Below are 21,896 nucleotides of genomic sequence, written 5' to 3'. Positions count from 1 at the left end.
GTTTAGCTTTGTCATTTGTCTTAGTTATTTTTTGTGGGACATTTTGTGTGAATTGGCCGCTGTGTTTTCCTATAAAACACCAGTGACTGCACTTCAAACATAATTAATTGTCTGAGAAGCACTTTGGGACATCCTGCAGACATGAAAGATGCTATGTAAATGCACGCTTTTTCTTAATTGCCACATAATTACAACTTGAAAATACTCCTAGGGAAGAAATGAAAAGAAAAATTGGCTTGACGACAGAAGACAGAGGGTGGTTGTAGAGGGTTGTTTTTCAAACTGGAGGCCTGTGTCCAGCGGTGTGCCTCAGGGATTAGTGCTGGGTCCGCTGTTATTTGTTATTTATATTAATGATTTGGATGAGAATTTAAGAGGCATGGTTAGTAAGTTTGCAGATGACACCAAGATTAATGGCATTGTGGACAGTGAAGAAGGTTATCTAGGATTGCAACGGGATCTTGATAAATTGGGCCAGTGGGCCGATGAATGGCAGATGGAGTTTAATTTAGATAAATGTGAGGTGATGCATTTTGGTAGATCGAATCGGGCCAGGACCTACTCCGTTAATGGTAGGGCGTTGGGGAGAGTTATAGAACAAAGAGATCTAGGAGTACAGATTCATAGCTCCTTGAAAGTGGAGTCACAGGTGGATAGGGTGGTGAAGAAGGCATTTGGCATGCTTGGTTTCATTGGTCAGAACATTGAATGCAGGAGTTGGGATGTCTTGTTGAAGTTGTACAGGGCATTAGTAAGGCCACACTTGGAATACTGTGTACAGTTCTGGTCACCCTATTATAGAAAGGATATTATTAAACTAGAAAGAGTGCAGAAAAGATTTACTAGGATGCTACCGGGACTTGATGGTTTGACTTATAGGGAGAGGTTAGATAGACTGAGACTTTTTTCCCTGGAGAGTAGGAGGTTAAGGGGTGATCTTATAGAAGTCTATAAAATAATGAGGGGCATAGATAAGGTAGATAATCAAAATCTTTTCCCAAAGGTAGGGGAGTCTATAACGAGGGGGCATAGATTTAAGGTGAGAGGGGAGAGATACAAAAGGGTCCAGAGGGGCAATTTTTTCACTCAAAGGGTGGTGAGTGTCTGGAACGAGCTGCCAGAGGCAGTAGTAGAGGCGGGTACAATTTTGTCTTTTAAAAAGCATTTGGACAGTTACATGGGTAAGATGGGTATAGAGGGATATGGGCCAAGTGCAGGCAATTGGGACTAGCTTAGTGGTATAAACTGGGCGACATGGACATGTTGGGCCGAAGGGCCTGTTTCCATGTTGTAACTTCTATGATTCTATGATTCTATGTTGTAACTTCTATAAAAAGCTGCAAATGCTGGAAATTAGAAAGAAAACAGAATATGCAGGAAATATAATGTAGATCAATCAGTAAATGGAAATAAAAAAGATAGACTGTTGTTTTGGGTGGAGACTCTTTGTCTGTTAATGACCTGATATTGGCCATATAACTAAGGCTTGTTGTCTAGTGGCTAGTGGTGTCCCACAAGGATCTGTGGTGGGGCCTCAACTATTCACTATATTTATTAATGTCTTAGAAAGCGCAATAGAGAGCCATATATCCAAGTTTGCCGATGACACAAAGGTGGGTAGTATAACAAGTAGTGTAGACGGGAGCATAAAATTACAAAGAGACATTGATAGATTAAGTGAGTGGGCAAAACTCTGGCAGATGGATTTCAACACAGGTAAGTGTGAGGTCATCCATTTTGGACCAAATAGATCCGAGTATTTGAACTGTGGAGGTCCAAAGAGACTTAGGGGTCCATGTTAACAGATCACTAAAATGTAACAGGTCCAAAAATTAATCAAAAAGGCTAATAGAATAGAGGGCTAGAATATAAAGGGGAGGAAGTTTTGCTACAGGTGTACAAAGCCCTGGTTAGACCACTTCTGGAGTACTGTGTACAGTTCTGGGCACCGCACCTTAGAAAGGATATATTGGCCTTGGAAGGAGTGCAGCACAGATTCACCAGAATATTACCAGGGCTCCAAGGGTTAGATTATGAGGAGAGATTAAGTATCTAGGCTTGTTTTCCCTGAAATATAGAAGGTTAAGCGGTGATTTTATTGAGATTTTTAAGATTTTGAAAAGAATTTATAGGGTAGATAGAGAGAAACTTTTTCCGCTGGTGGGGGAATCTAGGACAAGGGGACATAACCTTATAATCAGAGCCAGGCCATTCAGGAGTGAAGTTAGGAAAAACTTCTTCACGCAAAGGGTGATAGAAGTGTGGAACTCTCTTCCACAAAAAGCAGTAGATCCTTGCTTAATTAATAATTTTAAATCTGAGATTGATAGATTTTTGCTAGCCAAGGGTATTAAGGGATTATGGAGCCAAGGTGGGCGGATGGAGTTAGGTTACAGATCAGCCATGATCTCACTGAATGCGGAGGAGGCTCGAGGGGCTGAATGGCCTACTCCTGTTCCCAAGTTCCTATGTCTATAGCACTTTGGATCCATGAAAATCAGTAATCCACAATGTGACAGAAATCCATTCATGCTGCATGTGCACTATTGACATTTAGTGGTAGATTAAACCCCACACCAATTTCAAAATCAAAAAGTATAAGGCTCTATGTTGCCCCAAACTAAGAATTCCTGCCTTTGTTTCAGGAAACCCAGCTCCCCAGATTGGTCACGGTTTACTTTAATGTATTTGGGTCCAGCAGTGACCTCCCCTTGCCTTTGCCTTCTCCCAGCTCTGGATCTCCCCTCCCAGCCATGACAGGTACCAATTCTTATTCAAAGGTATCACTAAAAACAACAAAAGTCTGCTTCAAACTACACAAAGTGAAATAATAAATCTCTCTCTCTCCATTTGTTGAACGATCAGTGTTGTTACTATGGCTAGTTCTGCTGATGTGTTCTTTGATGTCGAAATGGAAATGTGTGGGTAGCTACAAATTAGCTAGATCTGAGTACTACGTTGGGTGTGTAACACGAGCGAAAATTAAAACAATCCAAAATCAAAGGTAACGTTCAATAAATCAAGTGAGATTGCAACGCATGCTTGCAGCAGTACTATAACAGTACTGACCTGTCCTTGCTTAATCGAAACAGAATGCACCAGCATGTCTAACTTTTTATATTTCCCAGCACTTTAAGATAACAAAAGGGTTTGGTCGGGTAGACATAGAGAAAATGTTTCTACTCGTGAGTCCAAAACTGGAGGTCATCAATATAAGATAGTCCCTAATAAATCCAATAGGGAATTCAGGAGAAACTTCTTTACCCAAAGAGTGGTAAGAATGTGGAACAAGGAGTATTTGAGGCAAATAGCATAGATGCATTTAAGGGGAAACTGTATAAGCACATGAAGAAGAAAGGAATAGAAGGATACGCTGATAGGGTTAAATGAAGTAGGGAGGGAGGAGGCTTGTGTGGAGCATAAACACTGGCGTAGACCAATTGTGCCGAATGGTCTGTTTCTGTATTTTAAACTTGATGTAACACATGAACTGCAGTTTTTACTTGAAATATTTCTAGTATCTGGATTGAAAGAAGCTGACCTGATGACTTGATGTACTGGTATTCATAGTTAGCACTGTACAAATGGTAATGAGAATTTTTCAACAGCCCAAAGAAGTTTGAGGACCACTAAAACGTTTCACTAAGTTCAAATGAGGGGCCTAGATAGAGTAGACAGGAAGTACTTGTTTCCCGTAGTGGAGAGTTCAAGAACTAGAGGACATAGATTTAAGCTAATTGGCGGAAGGATTAGAGGGGACATGAGGAAAAACTTTTTTACCCAGAGGGTGGTGGGTGTATGGAATTCGCTGCCCGAATTGGTGGTCGAGGCAGGGACACTCAACTCTTTAAAAAGGTACCTGAACCTGCATCCAAAGTGCTGTAAGCTGCAGGGCTACGGACCGGGTGCTGGAAGGTGGGATTAGAATGGGCACCTGGTTGTTCTTCAAGCCGGCATGGACATGATGGGCCGAATGGCCCCCTTCTGTGCTGTATCTTTTCTATGGTTCTATATTGCTTAAGATCAATGCCTCACGAATGAATAGTAATTTACTGTACGGTTGCATGTGATTTTTATATTTATGTTGTAGCAACATCTGATGACATTGTTTTGTGTGTGAGAGAGATTTTAGGCACATTAACTATATAAATTATATAGACAATGAGAATTATGCACAAAAAATAATGTCTTAACACTAGAGGTTTAGTGCACTTGGTAGTTTGAGTCATACTGCCACTTCTGCCTTAATGCATGCCCAAATTACTTTGCATAGATATGAAATAAAACTGCACCCTTATATAACAGAAACCATATCACATTAGTTGGTATTTATTATTGTTGTTACTGTTTTGTCTGTTAGTGCTTTATCCTGTTCGACAACTGATAGCCATTAAAGCAATGAGCACAATTTACTCCTGGGATTTTAAGTCTATTTATCCTTACAGAAGACATGTTTTTTTTATTTTTAATGCTATAATAATGAGGTGTGTGCAGTGTAATTATACACATCCATCTCACTTGTCAGACTTGTCAGCTTTCAGCATTATCAGTGCATATCTCTCTTGTTTGTGTTAAAAGTAGGTGTAATTGTCAGAAGGAAGTAGTGTAATCAGTAATGAGCTTGAAAATATTCTCTGTAGCAGAACCATGCATATGGAGGGAGGGGGTGAGTCCTTCCCCTCAGGCCTTACCGAGTGCCTTCTCTGTGCTGCCTGATCTGTAAAGATGATGTGGAGATGCCTGACGAAGGAGATAATCTCCGAAAGCTTGTGATTTTCAAATAAAACTGTTGGTCTATAACCTGGTGTTGTAAGATTCCTTACATTGATCTGTAAAGGACCTCTTTTTGAGGGGTTAGACTACTCCTCTGGGAGTCTTTCTTTACCAATGCTCACCAAACCATGATACTGGTAATGAGTGAAAACATACTGCATCTAATAAACCCTAAAATTCAAAAAGATTTAACAAAATAGGACATTTTTTCAATAATAGTTTGAGGGTATATTTATATTAAACATAAAAATTAGTTTCAAGTTGTTTGGAACATAAATGAAACCAGAGCAACTCTCCATGATCTAAGACTCTGGGGTGATTTTTCTTTCTGGATTTGGAATTGGCACTCTGTTGCTGTGTGCTCACAAGGAACTAAGATTTCCTCACTCATGTACAAAGGGATTGCCGTCAAACACCAGGGCTGTCCTTCTTCTCTGAAGATGGCCGACAGAATCTGGCTGCTAATGTTTTTTTTCCCCCCTCTCTCATAACATGGCTTCAGCTTTCTTGGAAGAGTTCCAACAAACAAAAACCTAGACCCACCAGCACTTTAGATTTTATACTGGGCACTTTCTGGGACCTAGACATTGTAGGGTACAAGTGTTGCTGATCAGGTGTATGTGTGTGTGTGTGTGTTGGGGGGATAATACACAAGAGAATTTGAAGATAAAATGGATATTTCCAAATCATCTGTGATTCAGCAGAATAGAGAGAAAAAAAAGCAACTTCTCCCTGTCTGTTCGCAGACCCAAGGCACCAAGAATAGAACAAGAACACAGACAAGTGGACAGACAGCCTTAGATCCCGATGGAGAGGGGAGGCTGTTATAGATCGTGTCCACGTTACAGCCAAGGACACCGGCAGAACTCCTCGTTCTAACATCGTGTCTTTATTTGAGTTGGGAGCCTTTGAACAAGGGGCGGTCTGTGAACAGCGGCAATGACTAACACACTTTATTTAATGTACTTTCTTTGGAATCGTGCGTGACACAAATACAGGGAGAAGTGCAAAAATAAACGCGCACGCACATACACACACACAAAGGCCAACTTGTCCGATCTCTTGTTTCATTTGGAAAGTCTTCCGAAGATTCAAAACGAGCCGATGCGCAGAGAGATGTTAGTATCAGATGTGACAGAAATGCTTTTCTTCTGCTCTTGTTTTCTTTGGGAGTCAGGGATGCTGGTATGTCTGAGTTCAAAGTCTAAACAAACACCAAATACTGACCTGGGAAATGGTTTCATGTGGTGGAGTCGTACAGGAAATCCCTACTTTTCCCTCCGGTGTACTCCCCACCCCTCAAAGCCAACATGAACCTGCTCTGGTTTGACCGTTTCATAGTAAGTGGGAACGGACAGAGCAGTAGTTGGGCTCAGTCACCGTTTACTGCAAGTTACGGCCTGAATCTGCCTGAATCACAGGGCAACTTAAATAACATCAAATCCAACATCAGTGACCATTTACCCTGTACAATTCTGAATCAGACCTCCCACTTCTTGTCCTGTAAGGGTCCCTGGTTCAGCTCTGTCCTGTAGAGCAAAATCACATCGTCTAGATTAACATCTGCTGCCTGGATTTAATACGATATGCCTCCCGAAATCTACAAGGATATTGCAGGATTTTCCCAAGGGACGTTCTTTGTTTCAGTGAAACTCAGTGTCCCATATCCAACGGAGCAGCCAAAAAGGTAGGAAATGAGAGGAATTAAGCCATTTCATGTCACTTTATAGTTCTGACCTTTGTATTGTCGGTGGGACATCAGCCTTGTGTAGTACTGGCTCCTGCCTCCCCCTCTCCCATTTCTTTATTCGTCCTAGCCCTGTACATCGTTCATCTCTGTTTACTTTGTATAAATAAACACAAATCAAACAGATCGCACCCCCTCGACTAACCGACCTGCTTAGAATTTTAAGACATAGACTCAATGTTTAAGATTCAGTTTTGGTTTAATAAAACAACGATTTTTTCCCTGGTGATTCACTTCATGCATTTGCTCACCACACAATAAAATATATTATTTATTTCGTTAGAAAACTTCAAGTTCCAGAATTGTATTTTACTGCTCCTGTTTCATACCGAGCTCTGTATATCCATATATCGTGTGCCAGTATAATATATACATTGGGTGCGCATGGATACTTGCAAAAATATATTAATCCGTAATAAATGGTATGTCATTATGGTACATGTGCTTCATTCCAATATTTGCTATTTTGTTTCAATTTTAATCTTCTTGGTCAGGGTCATTGCTCCCCATCTCATTTTCATGAACACTCCCTCCCTCTTGTTATGATCCGGATTGGATTGTCTGAAATGGTGGTGGAAGCAGATTCAATAGTAACTTTCAAAAGGAAATTGTATAAATACTTAAAAAAAAATTTAAATTGCAGGGCTATGGGAAAAGAGCAGCAGACTAATTGGTAGCTCTTTCAAAGAGCAAGTACAGGCACGATGGGCCGAATGGCCGTCTTTGGTGCTGTATGATTCTATCCCTTCTGACCCCTCCCAGCTCTCCCCCTCTCTCACACTCCATCTCCCCTCCCTTTCATGTTATTTTCTAATGTAAACGTCCCTCTCTCCCATCCTCTTTGTATTGAGAAGATAATTACTCTCGGCAGATGTTGAAATGTCCCGCTGGCATCCAGGTGTCTGCACCTGCTGAGATTCCCCAGCTGTTACATCCCCCACACACAACCAACCCACACGACCACACCAATGCCTCACCCGGATCCTCACATATCCCATATAATCAAGACTGCTAAAATAAGCGGCAAATTGCTGGGTTGCAAAATAATTACACCCAAGCTGCAAATTGGAGATGGTACCAATTTAGTTCAACACTTAAACACCCTTCCTCCAGTTGAAAAACCTTTATTTTGCAAAGTTTAACATTTACTTAAAATAATGATTCTACATTAAAAAGAGCAATATTGCAGTCGATGTTTTTTTCCCTTTTTGTTGAGAAGATAAAAGTGAGGATTTGGAATACATTCATTGAAATCTATATACATACATACTCATTTACATAAATCTGAATAATGCTCCAGGTTAAACTTTTTTTGTTAAAAGGGATTCGTTGAGATCAGATGATTTTTTTTAAAACACAGATTAGAGTTGAGCACAAGACTAAGCAGCCACGGGCGGTTACTGGGCTCATTGCTGCTATTGAGGCCCGAACGACTCCCAACACTTCAAAAGAAGTTTTAATTACAACCGACAGTTTCCATAAAAAGACAAAAAGGGAGTGGTCTCTTTGTTGTAGGGGGAAAGGGAATGAGGGCCCAGGTCCTCCTCTTCCTCTCTTGTTTGTCTATGTGGCAACAGATTATATCTCATTCTTCGTCCAATCTGCCACATTCAAAATTTCATCTGAGTCACTGTACCATGGACTTTTATCACTTGGACCCAGTCCTAAAAATGTACAGTCTCGCTCTCTCTGCACATACGCTTTTTAATAAAATTCAAGAAAAACCCACTTCTTAAAACAAAAGAACCCCACTCTTTAATAAATCAAGCCACCTGTTTTGTAACGGGATCCACGAAGATTTAAAAAAATAATTAAACATGTAAGCACGGAAAAGATCCTCAGACTTCGCAGCCTCCAGATCTAGTCCACCAAGGAAACGCTAAAGGATAAAGAATCTTACACTCTTCCTGCAACAAAGGAAATCCTTTAGAAAAATCCCACGGACTGATGGTGGTAACAATATACCTGTTAACAGTTACAGACATTTAAAGATCGCTAAAGAACCTTGCACTGCAAGTGAATGGAAGTATATTTATGACATGCAGATGTGACAGTAACAGTTTATAGATAAGCACCAACAAAAGAGTAGATTGTCAAGAAAAACTAAGCAAGGATGTAATCTCAAATAGACAGTTTACTTTTAGTAACTTATCACAAATCAAAAATATTTGCAGAAATTCTAAAAGAAATAGCTTTGGACCACGAACACAAAAAATGCATAGTTCATACCTCAGAAGGAAGAAGGTTCGATGGCAGTGAGAGAGCACCAGGCTGACTGAGGCAAGGGAAGAGACTGACTCTTTAGAGCAAGCTCGCAGGAAATGAAGCAATGGTACCCCTGGTGGGCTGGCTCTCTCTCTCTCTGTCTCTCCCTTCCCCCTTCAAATTGTTCTGAGTGGAAAAATCAAACGCATAGTTTACCCTTGGAATGCACCCTCTGCCGCAGACCAGAACAATCTATCGACAACGTCCTTTGGCCAGATTTATCTCACTAGTTTCAAAACTCTGCATGTTAATATGAAACAATGCGATTGCGTTCAATTAAATCCACTCACGCTTCTGTTTATGAATAATATCTGCGGGTGTTGATTTATTAACAAAGACACATCCTTTGCTTCAGTAATCGGTTTTTTGTGCCTTAGCTGATTATCTGGCAGTGTCTTAAGAACAAAAACATCTGGATTTTTTTATATGAAAAACTGTCAACGTGGCAATTGCATATCTACGTGGTCCAAATTTGAATTTAAACAAACCAAATGATGAAGGCAGTGCAGATAATTACCACGGCCCATCTCAGTATACGTGGCTCTCAGCTGCACCCTCCAAAAACATGCTCCAGCATAGCTCAGGCAATGGAATTCACAGATTAGCGCCTCAAAAATGTACTGCAGTACCATTTGCTTTATACATTTCTACAATGATTTCGGTATTTAAAAAAAACGATGGCTTTTAAATCAAATTTTGGAAAATGTACCGAATCTAAATATTGTTGATGTAGAATTGAAATTAATTAAAATAGAGCTTTATTCAAATTTTTTACCTGAATCTTTCCAGTATCCTTACTGTGTGTTTCTTCTGTTGCATTTGCTTAGATATTTTCAGTTATTCGAACTAAATTAAACTCATTCGAGTATATTTATTTATCTGCATCATATTACAACTGACAAGAGTAGGTGAGTTCTCCCCAGTGTCCTGGTCTGATATTTATCCCTCAACCAACATCAAAAAATCAGATTATCTGGTCATTATCACATTACTGTTTGTGGGACCTTGCTGTGTGCAATTGGCTGCCACGTTTCCTAAATTACAACAATGACTACACTTCAAAAGTACTTCATTGGCTGCAAAGCACTTTGGGGTCATGAAAGGTGCTATATAAATGCAAGTCTTTCTTTCTTTATATCTCCCCATACCTATACACATTGCTTGTTTAGGACCTATGTGGCAGCCAGTGTTGGTTCATGACCAGTATCATATGTCTGCTTATGTTCAATTCCCATTGCCTACTTATGTCCAGTGCTCCCATTCAAAGCCTACTCATGTCCAATGGGATATTCCTACTCATATCCAATTCCAAATTCATGCCTTTGCCCAACATGCAATAACTGCTCATCACTATTCTGTCCATAGGAACAGGAGTAGGCCATTCAGCCTCTCAAGCCTGTTCTGCCATTCCATTAGATCATGCCAACAGGAAGAACACTAGATCTCTTCAAGCTTTTATTTACTTTCCCTCAGAGAAGGCATCTGGTCTTTGCCTGCTTTCTCCCAAGAGGAGTTCCCTAGATTACAATGGCATTCTACTATACAGAGACTCTGAGACAGTGGTTACTTAATCAAAAACTGTACAGGACAGTATCAAGTGGTGCCCCAACAATTTAATTCTGAGCTGAATTTAGAATTATGGCTAGTTCTAAGTGATGGTGTGCACCACGGAGGTTCCTGAGCTAATACTGTGGCCCTCCCTCCCCCCTCCTGAAATTTTGAGATCGCGAGTCATAATTTTTTATTTGCTGCAGAACTTTCAAGAATTGCTGTGCAATTTGCTGAAAGACCTGCAGTCATAGATTATTGTACATAGATGCATAAGTGACAATTCGCAGAAGTCACAGCACAGAAGGAGGCCATTTGGCCCATTGCACCTGTACCAGTACCAGCTCCTTAGCTAAACTATTCTAATCCCATTTCCCTTTCTTTTTGTTTTGGATTCTTCCTTTTCAAATAATTATCCGATTCCTTTTAAATGATGTGTTAGGGTATTTCATGGTCTAATAACCCTTTTTGAAAACAATTCTTCTAACAGTCTCCTTTGTTTTTCTAGTGTTAATCCTGAGTGTATGTCACCTTGTTACCAATTTGCCAACCAGTGAAAACAATCTTTTGCTCTTTATTTTTGCTATTTTTCTCAAATCCTTTCATAATTCTAAAAATCTCTATTAGATTCCCCACTTAACTGTGAAATAGCCTCTCTTTCACATGCCACAATGGATGCAGGATTTCCTTCGGGCATCATCAAGTCATGACAGCAAGGGTCCTAGTGATGGATGCTGTATGAGTTAACATTACCATCATTTTGTAGTCACTGCTGGTGTTTAGAATAACACAGGAGTGATGATTGTATCTCTGTGTTTAATTTGGGCTTGAGGTAGAGCGCAATATATAATGTAATTTGTGATTTTAGTAAGCTTTGCAGGTCATTGTCCTGGCCTGTATTTATCTCTCAACTAACACCACTAATACAGATTATCTGGTCATTAACTTATTACTGTTTGTGCGACCTTGCTGTGTGCAAATTGGCTGCTGCGTTTCCTACATTACAACAGTGACTAAACTTCAAATGGCTTCATTGGCTGTAAAGCGCTTTGGGACGTTCTGAGGTCGTGAAAGGATCTATATAAATGCAAGTCTGTTTTTCTTTCTTTCATGGCTGATATGTGCCTCAACTCCATTACCCACCTTTGCTCCATATCCTTTGATATGCATGCCTAACAAAAATCTATTGATAGTCTTGAAAATTTCAATTGATCCAGCATCCACACCCAGATTTCCACTACCCTTTGTGTGAAAAAGAACTTTGATACACCACACCTTTCACTTTCTGTGACATACCATAGTCCTCTGCATACTCTAAAATATAACACTGTTCTATGTATTGATGTAACACACCATCTACAAGCTAATATAACACTCCCTTACATTCTCTAAAATGACTTTCTATCCTCAGGTCTATCTTGACCTTCTCTATACTCTGACATCCCATGAACTGCTCTCTAATCCCTGATATACAACACCCAACTCTATAATATACTATGTCCCTCTCTGATTCATTACATCCTTCTCTGTACACTGATATGCTGTCGCAATTTTGTATATTCTATGATATATCACATTCCTTTTCATATACACTTGTGTAAGGTGCCCTTCACCTTAGATTTTGAAACTCATTTGGAGTACTATGTCCAATTGTCAAGAGTGACTGCCATAAAGTCTATCACACTGTTACAAAAGAGTCTATCTCAGTATTGTATCAACAACCTCCATTATAAATAAAGTCTTTCACAGCACTGTCTTAACATTAGAGAGAAGGCAACATTGTAGAGTTCTGTGTTTTCATATTAAGTTTGTAGTGTCACCCTTCATCACTCTGCTTATGTCTCTGACCACCTCTTTGTAGCTTTCTGTGAAGCTCTGTGCATTGCTTTCTGTGTCATTCTTTTCATGCTGTCGGCATTCCGTTCCATATATCTTTATGCTGTTCTGTGTATTGCATCTGTGTACCTCTGTGCATCTTGGGGTGCAAAAATGTAATAGGACAAATATATCTGGATTGAAAGAAAAAATAGAAATGCCAGGTAAGCAGTAACAGATTAAAAACTGAGAAAGAAATAGCTCCTCGCCCAGTTAAAGTTCAGAGGCTCATTGGAGATAAGGGTTTGAAACAAACATTTCAATTAGGTTTGCGAGATGTTAGTAAAGAAGCAAATCCACAGTAGCTAACATTCTAGTGTCAGTATCTCATTGAATAAATATTTGAACAACTGTTGTCATCGTGTTGCTGTGTGAGTGAGATAGTCCTGTGACATACTCAAGGATTTTCTTTATATTATTTCATGGAAGACACAGGTTTAAAGATGAAACCTATCCTACCTTCAATGAACTGGTAAGAAAGACATATCCTACATTTCGTAAGCTGATAGTACAAGCAGCTGAATGCCTGAACTCCTTCAATATTAGAGAAAGGCATCACTCAGTGTAATGTTAAGCCATACAACAACAACAACTTGCATTGATATAGCGCCTTTAACGTAGTAAAATGTCCCAAGGCATTTCACAGGAGCATTTTCAAACAAAATTTGACTCCGAGCCAAATAAGGAGATACTAGGACAGGTGACCAAAAGCTTGGTCAAAGAGGTAAGTTTGAAGGAATGCCTTTCAGAAGGAGAGAGAGGTAGAAAGGCGGAGAGGTTTAGGGAGGGAATTCCAGGGCTTAGGGTCTAGGCAGCTGAAGGCACAGCAACCAATGGAGGAGCAATTAAAATCGGGGATGCGCAAGAGGCAAGAATTGGAGGAGCGCAGAGATCTCGGAGGGTTGTAGGGCTGGAGGAGGTTACAGAGATAGGGAGGGGCGAGACCATGGAGGGATTTGAAAATAAGGATGAGAATCTTAAAATCGAACCAATGTAGGTCAGTGAGCACAGGGGTGATGAGTGAATAGGACTTGTGCGAGTCAGGCTATGGGCAGCAGAGTTTTGAATGACCGCAAGTTTATGGAGGGTGCAAGATGGGAGGCTGGCCAGGAGAGCATTGGAATGGTCGAGTATAGAGGTAACAAAGGTATGAATGAGGGTTTCAGCAGCGGGGAGATGAGCTGAGGTGGGGCAGAGACGGGTGATGTTATGGAGGTGGAAGTAGATGTTCTTGGTGATGGAGTGGATATGTGGTCAGAAGCTCATCTCAGAGTCAGATAGGATGCCAAGGTTGTGAACAGTCTGGTTCAGCCTCAGTCAGTGGCCAGCGAGAGGGATGGAGTCAGTGGCTACAGACCAAATGGTTCAAATCTCAGTCTGTACAGAGTTAGCTGTTCTCTACTGGGGTTATGGTTAGGGTCCGGCAATTAGCCTCATTGTTTCTTGGGTGGGGAAAAAATCAGCCACGATTTGCACTCCAGATGCTATCTAGTGACATTTGCTGGAAAGTGCATATCATATTGGCTGAGAAAATGATCGGGTTTGACTGTGTTGCCCCTCAAGATCCCATGAAGGATTGTCACTTGGTCAAGAATGCTGATGTCTGTGAAATTGTATTCTAGCATGAGTCAGGACATTGAGGAGAGGAGTGGGAGGGGAAGAAAGGAACTGAATGCCTATCTCATTTTTGGAAGATCTGTGATCAGGTCCTCGGACTACCTTCACTTTGAGTTCATTCAACTTCACTGATATTTATTGTCTGAATCAGATCACTACATAGACCATAGGTTTTCCTTTTTTTTGGAGGGGCAGCATTATTATCTGTCTAGTCCTGCTGGAGTCACACCTTGTGACCAAGCACAGCTCAGCCCGGGCAATGCCAAGAAAACATGTGCAGTTTAGGGTACTTGGATTTCTCTACTCTCCTAGTTGGTGGAGGATGCTTTACAGGAGGATTTGGGGAAAACAGAAAACCATAGTCACTGAGACTGGGCAAGGGATGGACAGAGTAACTTTCAATGAACACATGGTATTTCATACATCATTATAGCTCATACAGCAGAGCGGAACAGAAAGTAAAGCAAATAGGTGTAATGTTTCAAACATGTATGGTCCATCCATGGCGAGGCAAAAGGATTGCTAAAGTTTCTAAACTTGTTTACGTAAATTCATTTTATATTGACCTTTCTTCTCATTTGAAATTTCAAACTGCAATGCTTCATGGTGGCTGTCATAAGTCTTCACAAATTTGACAACTATTTAAAAATATGTAGTATACAGTGATTGAAGAAAGTTACTGAAGGGAGCAGTCAATTTTAACATATTATGAGTGTCCAATCCCTTGGGGATAATATGAGACTCGTCGCTGCCTGTCAGTAATATCCTTTAATTTACCATGAAAATGATAGGGTAGAGTACCCTCCGGCTGTGATAATTGATGGTCAAAGTGCAGAGGGATCAATGTAACAAGGTAAGAACTGTAACGACTGTGAATCACTTGTATGGTGACTTCATAATTAAAAGAGTCACAGAAGTCAAACTCTAGGTTTTTCTGCTAAGTATATTTTTTCTCCTTCATCTCTGTCTTCTACTTCATCCATTTCTTTCTCTTTCATCTTTCTTTGTTCCTTCTCTATCTAAGGGATTTAGTTGGGCTGCACAAACAGTGGCACTTTGCCTAATTTATACAGAAAATACTATACTGCTGTAATCTTTACACCAAAAACAACACTATGTATAGTGCTTGGCCAGCTGATCTAATAGCCTGGTTCTCCTGGACAGAAAGCTTTAAAACATTTTGAAGATGTAGTTTTTTCCTCTAGCAAATCCTTTACTTTAATGCACCTTCCCCACTTGAGAGCTGGAATCATCTAGTACATCTTCCTCCAGTATGGACTGAAGAATCACCCGCATATATCTTCATTCTCAGGAACTCAGAATCATCAGCACATCTTCCTTCGGCTGGGAACATGGAGCCACTCCCATATAAGCTATGCCTTTATGGGCCTGAGAACCATCCTAGCACATCTCCCACTATTCAGAAGCTTAGGAAATCCTCAGCACATTTTTATCCAGTATATTCTATTGGCTGGTAACCCAGAACCACCCCTCAGAAGTTCCTTTATTAGGGAGCTTGTGGCTACCCCTACACATCCTTCTCTTGTTGGCACTATTATAGCATCATTGCACCCATCCTTCAGGTCAAGACCACTCCAGAGTGTCCTCAGATAGGAATACAGGGCCTTTAGTGCACGTCCCCCTTCAAATGGGAGCTCACGACAAACCATAACATTCTGTTTCAGTCAGGGGTAGAGAACCATTTTGACACACCACCTTCAGCTCAGAATTAACCAATCCATGTTAATATTTATTCTCCACATGAGTAGTCTCCTCCAATCAGGAGTGAAGGATCATTTCAATACGTTCTTCTTTGGCTTGGAGGTCAAGGCCAACACAGTGCACCTTCTTCCAGTCAGGAATTCAAGAGCACCCTAACATATCCTCCTTTTACATCAAGTTACATCAAAACTGCAGCACAGAAACAGGCCATTTGGCCCAACTGGCCTATGCCAGCATTTATGCTCCACATGAGCCTCCTCCCTCCCTACTTCGTCTAACCCTATCAGGGTACCCTTCTATTCCTTTCTCCCTTATGTGCTTATCTAGCTTCCCATTAAATGCATCTGTGCTATTTGACTCAACTATTACTTGTGGTAGCGGGTTCCATATTCTTACTACTCTTTGGATAAAGAAATTTCTCCTGAATTCCCTATTGGATTTATTAGCGACTATTTTATATTTCTGACCTCTAGTTTTGGACTCCCCCACAAGTGGAAATATTTTCTCTATGTCTACCCTATCAAACCCTTTCATTATCTTAAAGACCTCTATCAGGTCACCCCTCAGCCTTCTCTTTTCTAGAGAAAAGAGGCCCAGCCTGTTCAGCCTTTCCTGATAAGGATATCCTCTCAGTTCTGGTATCATCCTTGTGAATCTTTTTTGAACCCTCTCCAATGTCTCTTTATCCTCTTTTATTGGGAATTCAACAATGCCTCGATTGGATCCACCTCCAACTGGGAATTCAAGAACATGCAGTACATCCTCCTCAGTTGGATATAGAACTCACAACCTTCTAGCTGGGATCCAAGTGCTGCTAATGCACAAAGCCCCTCTTCCAATTGATAAGTGGAAACAGCAATTTTAATTTGCTTGACAAACCATAATGTAAATGTTCCTGAGTACAAATGAGTTTGTATCAAAGAATAATAGAATACTGATTTACTTTTACATATGGTCTATATCATATACATCTGTGGCTGTACTTATCCAGTAGCATCCTGTCATCACGAGAGAGAAAAATGGGAGGATGAACGTTCTGAAACAAAACCATGTGTTGAATACTAATGGTTCTGGCAATTAGTTGTTTTTTGGATGTAGCTTGACAATTATTTTGCTCAGAATGACATTCTAATGTTACAGAGATCCTTTTTGAACTGTGGAACTCATAAGAAGCCGTGTGCAGGGGAAAACAAAAATAGCACATTAACTATGGTGATAGTAGTGTAGATAAACAGCTTTCCAGAGACTTTTCTCCAGCTGAAACAGTGGGTTTTGGTGCTCAAAGGTTGAAAGGTAGTCATTACCTGAATGGAAAAATGTATTGTTTTGTTTTCTGCTGCCTTGTTCGACCTCTTTAAAAATACAATGACTAGATTTAACCGAACACGGTGGGAGATTGCTTCCCTTCCTAATCTTCTTCATTTGTTCATGGAAAAAAAATAGAAATGTAACCTGATTATTATTTATGGAACATGAAGCACCCATTATGCTATTTCTTTTTACAACTTTGTATCACACCTTATAATGTGTTTATAATTTCTCACATTTGTTGTCACACTAGACTTCTTTCAGATGATGATGTGGAGATGCCGGTGATGGACTGGGGTTGACAATTGTAAACAATTTTACAACACCAAGTTATAGTCCAACAATTGAACTTTCAGATGAGACATCTTTCAGATGAGACAGTGGAACGGTCTATGCCATAAATGGCCCCATCATCGTCCCCAATGCTGTTCTAGCATAGGTTGGTAGTAGTGATGATTGTGAAGGGCGTGGCTGGTTCTGGTGATCTTTTCTCACCATGAGATGGATTGCCCAGCTACCACACAAAATGAAGTCGAATGGCATGGCCAAAATTCTTCCTGGTATTGTTGAATCACAGAATAGAATCATAGAATGGTGACAGCACAGAAGGAGGCCATTCGGCCCATCGAGCCTGTGCCGGCTCTTTGTAAGAGTAATCCAGTTGGTCTCATTCCCCTGCTCTTTCCCCGTAGCCCTACAAATTTTTTCCCTTCAAGTATTTATCCAATTCCTTTTTGAAAGTCACAATTAAATCTACTTCCACCTCCCTTTCAGACAATGCATTCCAGATCATAACTACTTGCTGCCTAAAAAGGTTTTTCCTCATGTCGCCTTTGGTTCCTTTGCCAATCACCTTAAATCTGTGTCCTCTGGTTCTCGACTCTTCTACCAATGGGAACAGTTTCTCTTTATTTACTTTATCTAAACCCTTCATGATTTTGAACACTTCTATCAAATCTCCTCTTAACCTCCTCTGCTCTAAGGAGAACGACCCCAGCTTCTCCAATCTATCCACGTAACTGAAGTCCCTCATCCCTGGAACCATTCTAGTAAATCTTTCCTGCACCCTCTCTAAGGCCTTCACATCCTTCCTAAAGTGCGGTGCCCAGAACTGGACACAATACTCCAGTTGTGGCTGAATCAGTGTTTTATAAAGGTTCAACGTAACTTCCTTGATTTTGTACACTGTGCCTTTATTTATAATGCCCAGGATCCCGTGCGCTTTTATTGCCTCTCCTCGTTCTTCCTGCCAAAATGTATGACTTCACACTTCTCTGCGTTAAATTTCACCTGCCATGTGTCCGCCCATTCCATCAGCCTGTCTATGTCCTTTTGAAGTCTATTACTATCCTCCTCACTGTTTACTCCACTTCCAAGTTTTGTGTCATCTGCAGATTTTGAAATTGTGCCCTGTACACCCAAGTCCAAGTCATTAACATATATCATCCAATCAGAGAAAGCATGTTTGGTGAAGATTAGGATCTGACTTGCTGGCTTGCAGCCCTGTCCTATAGTAAGGCCTCATTGCTTTGTGCTGAGCCAATGCTCTAAAGATAATCACCTAAGTTCATGCCGATTTGCCTCCCTAGTGAGGTTGTTATGTTCACAATTGCCACCTTATATTGCAAAGCCCAAACCTATATTTAGATTTGGGTAAACACAGAACTGTAATTGGGTTTCTTGATATACTTTAAAACAGTGTGGGACAATGGATTCTCTGACCCAAAATTGACTTTGTACTTTACGGTTGAGGTACTCTTTACAGTTCTAGCATTTTCTATGATTCTGGTATCCTGTATGGACCTGGCCTTCTCCATGACCCTAACATCCTCTTTTACACTGATGAGAATGACACACAGAATCAGAGGTGCAGAAATTGTATTAACAGCGTGAACTTGAGCACGAGGTGATTTATTGGAATTTAAACCCTTTGAATGTTAGACCTCCACAAGTCTCTAGCAGGTGTGTTGTGCTGTGTCGATTCTGTAAAGCCCAGACAGTAGAAAATAAACATAGTCGTTAACTTCCTTTTGCTGCCAATGCAACAAGTTGGAAGGTGAAGCTCTGCAATTTTAGCATATTGGGAGATCTTGACATCATTAGTGCATGAACATCACGTGCTGCAAAAGAGCTACCACCTCAGGCTAATCTTCTCCTGTGTAAGCCAATAATCTTTTGCAGGTTTAAATGGTGCACCTGCAATGCAGCCTGAGGCTAAGGACATCTGTATTGCCCAAGATCAGTGTGGTATAGTTTTTCATTTAAAGCAATAATAACAGCTTACTGAGTGCTTGTTGAGTCTTAGATAGAGACCTTTGATAACCACATCACTGGCACTGGGATAGCTGCACTAGCAATAACTTGTCACTGGCACTGGGTTAACTAAAGCTGGTAATGATCCTTCAGTGGCAAAGGGCTCTGAGACAACTATGGCCAGCAAAGCCTTTTCAAAGGCATAGGACCTCAGGATATCTAAAGCTGTTATACTACTCATTAGTCCTTATGACATTTGGAGTGCTATATAAATGCAAGTTGTTATTCACTTGCACAGCACTGCAGAATGAATAAGAACTTTTCATTGAAAAATAATGGTCGCCTCTGAACCAGAAAGTTATGGATTCAAGTCCCACTCCAGAGACTTAAGCACAAAATCTAGGCTAACACTTCAGTGCAGCACTGAGAGAATGCAGCACTGTTGGGGGTGCCATCTTTTGGGTGAGACGCTAAACTGAAGCTCTGTCTGCCTTCTCAGGTGGACGCAAAAGATCCCACGGCACTATTTGAAGACAAGCAGGGGAGCTGGCCAATATTTATCCCTTAACCAACATCGCTAAAAACAGATTATCTGGATATTATCACATTGCTGTTTGTGGGAACTTGCTGTGCGCAAATTGGCTGCCATGTTTCCTACATTACAACGGTGACTACACTTCAAAAGTACTTAATTGGCTGTAAAGCGCTTTGGGATGTCCTGAGGTCATGAAAGGCACTGTATAAATGCAAGTCTTTCTTTCTCCTTTACTGAGAGAATGCTGCATTGTCAGTGGTGCTGTCTTTTGGATAATACATTAAACTAACATTCCTTTTAGGAAGATCCCAAGGCACTATTCAAAGAAAAGCAAGGAATTCTCCCGGTGTCCTGGCCGATATTCATTCCTCAACCAACACTACCAAAAACAGATTTTTTGGTCATTTATCTCATTTGCTGTTTGTGGGACCCTGCTATGTGTAGATTTGCCTAGATAACAATAATGACTATACTTCAAACGTAATTAATTGGCTGTGCAGCAGTTTGGGACATCCTATGGACATGAAAGGCACTATATAAATGCAATTTCTTTTTTTAAAGCCTTGGGAAAGGTACACCAATGCTCATACCCCATTCTATGGTCCCGGGCCCCAGGATAGCTTTGCCCAGGTTAATCCCTTCACTGACACAGTAGGGACCAGGCATAATTGGGAATGGCAATGCCCTTCACTGGTACTGAATCCCAAGATAATAAACAGTAGCTTATCCTTAATTGGGTCATTGTGTACCGTTACTGCCTGCTGTGGCAGGTGTGACTTTTAATATTAATACATTTCTCTTCAATGCTGTATAAATTGTCACATCCAGGAATGCTGTGAAGGTCAGAACTGGATTATAAATGTAGAAATACACCTGAAATTAATGTGTCTGAGTAACAGAAGTTTATAAAACCCACATCTTGTTGGCATGCTTAGTAAATTACGTAATTTATGTCACCGGAGAGCTCGGAACTATAGATTAGTTCCAGGTGATTTTAGATACTGCAGTAGTGATAAAATTGAAATGCAATCCAGACACAGAACAGATTTCATACAATGCCTCCTTTTAACATTCAATTCCTACACATGCATTTGATACCATTTTGGTCAAGCCAGTGTAAGCCCTCTGGAATATGTCCTAGTCAGGTCAGGGCAGAACATCTGCAGGAGGGGTATTCTTTAAGTTTATACTGAGGCCCATTTTACCGTGTGATAACTTACTTACAAATCTACAGGTTAGTCTCTATTTTTTCCCATATTCTCCAAACTGTTTCTCTCCATTCTCACCCTATCTCTCAGTGCTAATGTTTTTTTTTAACAAATATCAAATGTTTTCCTCACCAGCCCAAATTAATAATGAATGGTCAAAAGAACTAGATGACATGGTCAGTTTGTATACTATTCTTTGGTCTCTGGGACATAGGTTAGAATACAGCCCAAATTGAGATGATGAAGTTCTCCTCTCCCCATCCCAGTGTACTTTGTGGGCAGTTTAGATGTAGTTCCTAGTGGGCACAATACTGGGAACTATTCAAAACAAATTGTCAGTTGGTGCCCCCATGATCTGATAGTACCCAGATAAGAAAGTTCATACTCAGAGGGTTAACTTCAGCACCTACTCAGCTTCTCTTTGTTTATCTTCTTTTGCCTAATTTAAGTGCCCCAGAGCATGGTACATTGGCGAGACCGTGCAGACACTGCGACAAAGGAAGAACGGACACCGCGCAACAATCGCCAGACAGGAGGGTTCCCTCCCAGTCGGGGAACACTTCAGCAGTCAAGGACATTCAGCCACCGATCTTCGCGTAAGCGTTCTCCAAGGCGGCCTTCGAGACACACGACAATGCAAAATCGTCGAGCAGAAATTGATAGCCAAGTTCCACACCCATGAGGACGGCCTCAACCGGCATCTTGGGTTCATGTCACGCTACACGTAACCCCACCAGCGAAAAAAAGTTATCTGTTTTTAATACAACGGGTCATTCTCTGTCTTTCTCATCCTTTCGGATGTTTCTCCCTCTCTCTCTCTGTCTTTTGTTCTGGCCGTTTGTATATTCGGTGGTCCTGTAGGTAGCACCTCTCTGTCCGAACACTTTGATTGCCTTGACAACGGGCAGTTGGAAAGATTATCTGTAATCGCCAGGTATTGTTCTCTGACTATAAATGCGAAACGTTTAAGGAATCCCACACTCACCTGACGAAGGAGATAATCTCCGAAAGCTTGTGATTTTCAAATAAAATTGTTGGACTATAA

General features: G+C 40.8%; 1 protein-coding gene and 1 long non-coding RNA gene across 3 annotated transcripts in view; one reads left to right on the top strand and one right to left on the bottom strand.

Annotated features, from left to right (window-relative positions):
* The window catches only part of sparc (secreted protein, acidic, cysteine-rich (osteonectin)), a 26,717-nt gene extending 17,840 nt beyond the window's left edge, over positions 1–8,877 (bottom strand). The window contains exon 1 of one of the 2 annotated variants that reach the window (XM_067996085.1): positions 8,750–8,877. The gene's annotated coding sequence lies outside the window, so the exon portion shown is untranslated. The remainder of the gene's footprint in view (positions 1–8,749) is intronic. The other variant, XM_067996086.1, reaches the window with a different exon arrangement.
* Positions 5,919–21,896, top strand: LOC137332339 (uncharacterized). Its single transcript, XR_010965635.1, has 2 exons — positions 5,919–6,460; positions 21,301–21,896. It is a non-coding gene; the product is annotated as an uncharacterized lncRNA (long non-coding RNA).

This window comes from Heptranchias perlo, chromosome 14, assembly GCF_035084215.1.
Source record: "Heptranchias perlo isolate sHepPer1 chromosome 14, sHepPer1.hap1, whole genome shotgun sequence".
Classification (NCBI taxonomy): domain Eukaryota; kingdom Metazoa; phylum Chordata; class Chondrichthyes; order Hexanchiformes; family Hexanchidae; genus Heptranchias; species Heptranchias perlo.
Note: the sequence above shows the minus strand (reverse complement) of the source record. Positions and strands in the feature narration are given on the sequence as shown.